At 29.5% G+C, this 7,584-nt stretch overlaps 1 long non-coding RNA gene across 1 annotated transcript; it reads right to left on the minus strand.

Moving 5' to 3' along the window:
- Nucleotides 1-5,348: 5,348 nt before the first annotated feature.
- On the minus strand, nucleotides 5,349-6,410 carry LOC148880080 (uncharacterized). Its single transcript, XR_016104463.1, has 3 exons — nucleotides 6,026-6,410; nucleotides 5,841-5,943; nucleotides 5,349-5,712 (listed from the first exon to the last, which is right to left on the minus strand). It is a non-coding gene; the product is annotated as an uncharacterized LOC148880080 (long non-coding RNA).
- Nucleotides 6,411-7,584: the final 1,174 nt, after the last annotated feature.

Consider the following 7,584-nt stretch of genomic DNA (forward strand, 5'->3'; position numbering starts at 1 on the left):
ATCATTGTGATCAAGAATCACAATATCACAATGTAAAAAAGGTTGTTTAATGGGTTTAACCATTAACATTCATCTATATATACTATTATTAAAAGGGTGAATGAGGTCTATATTATGGAATTTTTTTGACTAAAATACCCTAATTTTTTTAAGACTTGGTCTCCCTTTATTCCCTTTATTATGAGGGCAAGAAGCATGCTTTGAACTACTACTTTTATTAAACTTATTATATTCTTCATCATAAGTCCTATATTTAAGGTATTAATTCTCATTTCCTTTCATTAAATCTTATATTTAAGACACATTAAATAAATGAGCTTTGTCAAATTTTCTTGTCTAAGACACCCATATTTATGAATTTATTCTCTCTTTAACTATATAGGTAAAAATATAATTTAAATTCCTATTAATTTCCATTTTATTAAATTCCCTCTCATTAAGGTATTACTAGAGAATGACCCCCGTACTAAGTATGGGGTAACTAAATTTGTGTATAATTTAATTTGAAGTTTACTATTTAGTTATCAAAAACTAAATTAAAAAAAGTTAATATGGGTATTGCATTTTTGTAATTGACAATCTATTATGACCTATTTTATTTAAAACCCACTATTAATTTATGTTATTTTTAATTTGATTTAAGATATTAAATGAGATCTTACTGGTAAACAATAACCCACTTTATTTGGTATTTACTATTTATCTAATAAATCAATTTTGAGTTATTTATTTTTTAATGGGTCCCACCATTTGTATTTAATAGACTGGATAAACATGTGTTAAGCTAATAAATAACTATCTATTGAGAATTTTTAGGAGTGAAATTATCCACTTTTTGAATCATATTTCTTTAATTAATAGGATGCCACGTGTTTGAATGGTGGTAGTGGGTTGTGAGCTTTTGGAGCAATCCCTCAGAAAATGTCACATGTCTAGTTTTCCAGAAAAATGAGAAGGCCACATGTTTGAATGGTGAGAGGTTGTAATCTGGTAGTGGGCTATGGGCTTTAGTAGGAATTTCTCAGAAATTATCACATGTCTACCTTTCTAGAAAATGAGAAGGCCACTTGTCTGAATGGTGGTAGTGGGTTGTGGGCTTTAACATCAATTTCTAAGAAAATGCCATGTGTTTAGATTTCCAAAAAAATGAGAATGCCATGTGTTTAAATAGTGAGGGTTGTAACTTGAAAACCTTCTTTTAATATATATATATATATATATATATATATTAGATTTCTCATTCTCTCTCCTTAATACTTTATTCAAAGTGTTTTTGTTTCTCACCAATAAATTCTACAAATTAAATCTATATCCAATATTTTTAATAACATAAAACCTATGTTTAAAACTAACATGGAAAATAATTAAACAAACCACCCTTTTATTTGAGTGGAAAGGAAATAAATCGACAATCCGCCTCAAATGAGTTAACCAATGTTCTCATAGTTAAGTAATAAAAATTTCAAAATAAATTTAAATATTACAAAAATTATAAAAAAATGTGAAAGTTTAGGCACATCTCTAATATTATCTTTTATCATATTAAACAATAATGAGCATGTTAAATAAAAGTATTTTTATTTGACGAAAATGAAATACAAGATTTAAAATTGACCCAAAAGCGAAGCTATTTTCTTATTCAATTGGTGGGTCATGGTTCAACCTTTTAGGTCAAATAGATCAACCCATGATATAATAAATACATAATAAAAAACTTAAAAGAGATAGACACACACAAACTATTAAAAACATAGTAATTTTGTAAAAAGAAAAAACATTTGGGTGCATCTTTAATATTATGTATTCATCATATTAAACAAAAATAAGTGTGATAGATAAGAGTTAATTTTACTAATGGTAGGCATATAATTAAAAAGTAAACTAACATAAAAAGAAAATTGTTTTTGCATATAATTGATGGTCAATGGTCCATAGGGATGCAAAATAGGTGGGTTTAACTCGAGCTCAAATTGACCCAACTCGTAATTTTCGATGGGCTAGCTTCAATTTTTGATCCTTGACTTTGGTCTAGGCTTAGGCTCAAAAGTTTGGGCTTTTTATTTTTTAGGTTAAGCCTAACATTAGCCCTTAGGTAGTTATAGGCCTAATTATATAGGCTCCATTTGGAAGGAGTACAAATACAAATATGTAGAGTGCAAAACCTTATATTTTGTATTATTTTGTATAGATTTGTACTGTACATATTTGTATTTGTACTCATTCTAAACTAAGTCATACATACAATTAGTCAATCATAAATACATATAGAGCACATATTTGCATACATGCAATTACACACACATTTTATGTCAAATTTTGTCATAGGGCTAATTGACAAAACCAAGTCCAAGACTAACTCAATTGCATCAAAATTCAATGTAAGTTGGGCCCAAATAGGATGAATCAAGCTTGACTTTGGTCTAAAGCCTTAAGTCCAATCATAGGGCTAATTGACACCATGCTTTGATTATTTATCCTTTTTAAATAAAAGTTAGGGTTGCTCCCTAACTTTTTTATTTTTTTATTTAATATTGTGTATTGTTACCTATTATTAAATTATATTATTTAATTGTGACATCATGTTTTGATCCAAACAGTCAAATTGTTGACTTGTTGCCCAAACAAAAAACATAGTTTTGTTTATTAGGTAATTTTAAATTTTGCATTCAATTTTCATAATTAATAAAATAATTCTTATTTATCACAATTATTTTGTGTGATTTGATGTATATATAATATTAAAGATGTGCTCAATTTTTTCTTATAAAATTTATGTCTTTTCTTATATTTTTGTATTTTGTCTATTTTTAAATTTTAATTAATTATGACATCTTGGATTGACCTATTTGACTCAAATGGTTGAACTACTAACTCACCACCTAAATGGAAAATGATTTAATTTCTAAGTCATTTTAAAAACATATGTTTTTGTACCATTATTGTTAGGTTAAAAATTTATTAAATTTCTAAAAAAAAATTACTAGTATTTTTTTATTTGAAAATAGTGGAATTCAATAGCTAGAAACAAAAATATTTTAAATATTAGATTTAATTATATAAATTGAAATTTAGTACCTTAAATATAGGTCTTGATGAAAGGGAATAAGATGGACTAAAAATTAAGTGACAATTCAAATTATGTTTTTCACCTTTATAATACAAAGGGGATAAATCCAAAAATAAAGTATTTTAGTTAAGAGAAAGTCTAAAAATCTACGACCCCATTCATATTTTTTAATGGTAGTATAAATGCATATGTAACAAGTAATGATGATTTAGTATCATCATATGAATTGATGATGCATATCATATCAAATGATGATGCAAATGGTAACTTAATCAATTTGTTATGCAAAATAATGATGATGCATCATCATTATACTAGCATTTGTTTTGTTATCATTATCATCATCATCATCATCATCATCATCATCATCATCATCATCATTATTATTATTATTATTATTATTATTATTATCGTCTAAAATTCATGTAGCAAAAATAAGTAATTAATGCATGATATACTCATAGATTTATTGCCTTCTTATCTAAATATTTAGCTTTAAATCTTCCTATTATCTTAATCAATAATCAGATAACCTTATTGGTCGTTAAACCACTAAACCACCACCTGGATGGAAATACTTCTTTTGTACTATCATTTAAAAAGCATAAGTTTTTATACCATTAAAATCATGGGTTATACATTTCATTATTGATTTTTCATTGATAACTAGTGAAATTCAATAAGAAACAAAAATTATATAAACAAAAGATTCAATGATAAAGATAAGAGTTAATACCTTAAAATAAAAATAGGGTTGTAATTAAGAGAAAGCCCTCCCATCAATACTTTTAATAGTACTATAGATACATCTAACATGTGTTGATGATGTAAAATTATAACATCAATTCATAAGGCAACATCATCATAACAATTGATGATGATGATGATGACATATATGATAATTTTATTTGATCAATTTTCTTTACAAAATAAGAATGATGATACATTGTCATTCCACTGATATCTGTTTTCATTGCATGATCATGTAACAAAGATAAATAAATAAAGCATAGCATATCCGTGGATTTATTGCCTCCAATTTAAGTATTTAGCTTCAAATCTTATTACTAGTTTAGTCAACAATTAAATGACCTTACTTATTGGTTGAACCACTAATTTATTTGACCATGTAAATGAGTCATGGATAAGTCATTAATTTTCTTTTTCTTTATATTTTATCAATTTTCCCATCATTAATAACAATTATTCTCATTTTGTACACATTTTTGTTTTATATAATGAATATATAATATTAAAGACATGCTCAAATATATTATAATATTTTACATTTTTATTTTTATCAAAAATTTTATGATTGAAGGAAATTTTATATTTTTGATTTTTTTATTATTTAACTATGACATCTTGGTTGTCCATTTATCCCCCAATGGTTGTACAACTAACCTACTACTCAAATAGGAAAATGGTTTCATTGTTTAGTAAGCTTTTAAGTTTGTATTCTATTTCCATCATTTATAAAAAATGCTTCTTATGTATCATGCTTATTTTTGTTTAATATGCCAAATATATAATATTAGAGATGTATCTAAAATTTTCTACAAATTTTTTTTATTCATGTAATTTTATCTATTTTTAAATGTTTAGTATTTAGTCATGGCATCATGGGTTGGCCTGTTCGAGCCAAATGATTGGTCAACTTAACTGTTGCTTAATGAAAAACATTAGTTTCTTTTTCTGGGTCAATTTTAAAAGTATAGGTTTTTATATCACTAAAATTAGTTTTTCATGGATTTTCTTTGTAAAGTTTAATGATAATAAACAGGAAATACCTTAAATATAGGATTCAATGAGAGTTAATACTTTTTGGTAGTAGCTAGATATGGTTTGACTTAAGTGACACCTTTCCAATATCTTAATTATTAGAATCAGTGACTTCTCAGTGCCTTTTTGTTGGCCTTTTACTTTAAAATTGATTAAGGGATATAGTAGAGCCAAATTATATATATAACCATGTTCCTTCTTCCCAATGGGACTGAGGGTGGAAATGCTACAAATCCAAGATCAATAACTTGGACCAAAAAAGATGGTCTATTTATGTGGCCATGGCTCAGTTTGGAAAGAGTGCAAATACAAAAATGCCCCGTACGAATTTTGTGTTCTGTATTTGTAAGCCTTGTATTTAATTTGTATTCTACATATTTGTAGTTGCAATCCTTTCAAACTGAACCCAAGGTTCAAAGTATCATTACAATGGATATTCAAATTCGGGCATCTAAACAGTCTGCATAGAAGAATGGATGGACAGCCATTACAACTTAAATGTTATAAATCCACTTAACTCCAAGTGTTCTGCATATAGATAACCCTGAAAGTGGATACATATTATACGATACACAGTATACACCAATACATTGTCAATTTGCATATTTTGAATCTTACATGTCATGATCACTTCTCAACACTTCCATTTTCTTTTGGGTAAAGGGAGAAACGGGTGAAAAAACATGTTTTTTTCTATTAACATTTGGTAGCTAAAGGGGCAAAGCAGAAGAGAATCAATCTTATCCTGCCATATTTTATTTGTGAACAATCATAGAAACTAAAACCAAATAATAATGCTTCTCAGTTCTCGCTGCATGTCTGAGAGCAGTTATTGACACAGGCCCACTCCACTTCTTCTCCAACTGCAAAATGTTATCAAACAAGTGAAGGAGAAAAAGTAAGAACAAAAAACAAGCTAAGCTTTCATTAAGATGTGGTAGCTAGCTTAAGGGACAAAATAAAAGAGAATCGATCTTATCCTGCCAGTCACCTTGATATTTTATTTTTGAACATAGAAGCTAGAACCAAATACTAATACTTCTTGCTGCATGTCTGAGAGCAATTGTTGATACAGTCCTCCACTTCTTCTCCAGCTGCATTAATTTAAAATTTTATTATTAAACAAGCAAGTAAGAGAGAGAGAGACAGAGAGAGAGAGAGAGAGAGAGAGATTACTACTGAGGTTGGAGCACTTGGAAGATGCACAACCCAAGTTGCAGGAGTAAAGAGGATCATTTGGAGAGGTTTTGAAAATGCACTTTTTTACACAACGAAAAGCACATATTATGGCGTTGTGTTTGACAACCATACATAAAACATAGCATGGCGAGAAACATTTCGAGAGAGAGGGAGAGGGAGAGGGAGAGGGAGAGGAGGTTACTGTGGGTGCAAGCATGCCCAACACCATAACCATCAACATAAGTGCCTTAATACGCTTACCCTTCATCTTCATTGTTAATAAAACAAAATAAACACTAGTTGATGATGATGATGAAGCTTCTCTATTCTGCTCTTCTTCCTCTCTTCAACAAGAATGAACTAGCTAGATTTATAGGAAGTTGAACCAGACTATCCAATGTGCTCATTATATTAACCTCGTTAATTTGTGGTTTACTGGATGTAAAAGAGTAAGGTAAGTCATTTTTTTTAGAAATTAAAATAAGCGTCATCACATTTTGATTTTTCCATGTGGAATAGGTCAAGCAAATCATCTCTACCGGTCAAAAATGAAATAATGGAACTGCTTTGAGGGTAAAACCATAGGGAATTTGGCCTCAACCACTTCTTTGATTATTTTCTCTCTTTCCTTTTGAGTCCTAATGATAATTATTGAGAATAACCCTACTGCCATGTCATCAGTAGATGCCATGACATCAGATAGATCTCCATCTATAGATAGATCTCCTTCTACAGATGTAACTCTATCCAGATTGAGATAGAACTCAATTAACTTGATAGACCTTATCAGATAGAGTTTAAATCTATGACAAATTCTATTTGATAGAGTTCAATATTATCTGATTCTCTCCAATTATTGTTGTACCCAAGCTGTACTTCTTCATCTATAAATACATAGGGTTCAAATGGTTCATTAATTCCATTGAACCATTCTCCATTTATTTGGTCTTTCTATTTTATTTCTTTAACTTGGTATTAGAGCTAGTTCTCATGGCTTATTTCAATAGCTCGACAGGAGGAGAGAACAACAATCTAGGGTCGTTGACACTACCATCTGCAATAGGCACGCCAGGTTCAATTCCAAATGTCTCTCACTATCTCCTTATCAAGCTAAATAGCGACAACTACCTGCTATGGTGAGCACAACTTCTTCCCATTCTTCGTACTCACAAACTCATGGGTATCGTAGAAGGGAAGACTCCTGCTCCTCCAAAAGAAATTGATGATCCTGAGGATCCATCAAGGAAGATTATCAATCCAGCATTCGATCACTGGTATCAATAAGATCAATTAGTACTTAGTTGGATCATTTCTTCACTTACTAAGGGTATCCTAGCTCAGGTCTTAGGTATGTCTTCATCCTTTGAAGTTTGGAGTGCTTTGGAGGAGTCCTTTGCTTCCCACTCACATTCTAGAGTTTTGCAATTGAAGAGACGACTCCAGAGTACCAAGAAATGTACTCTTTCTATTTCCGAATACATACAGAAGGCCAAAGGTATTGCTGACAATCTTTCTGCTATTTCTGAACCTATCTCTCGACAAGATCTTGTTATGTG

This window comes from Nelumbo lutea, chromosome 1, assembly GCF_056320005.1.
Source record: "Nelumbo lutea isolate HS-2025 chromosome 1, American lotus-T2T, whole genome shotgun sequence".
NCBI classification, from domain to species: Eukaryota; Viridiplantae; Streptophyta; class Magnoliopsida; order Proteales; family Nelumbonaceae; genus Nelumbo; species Nelumbo lutea.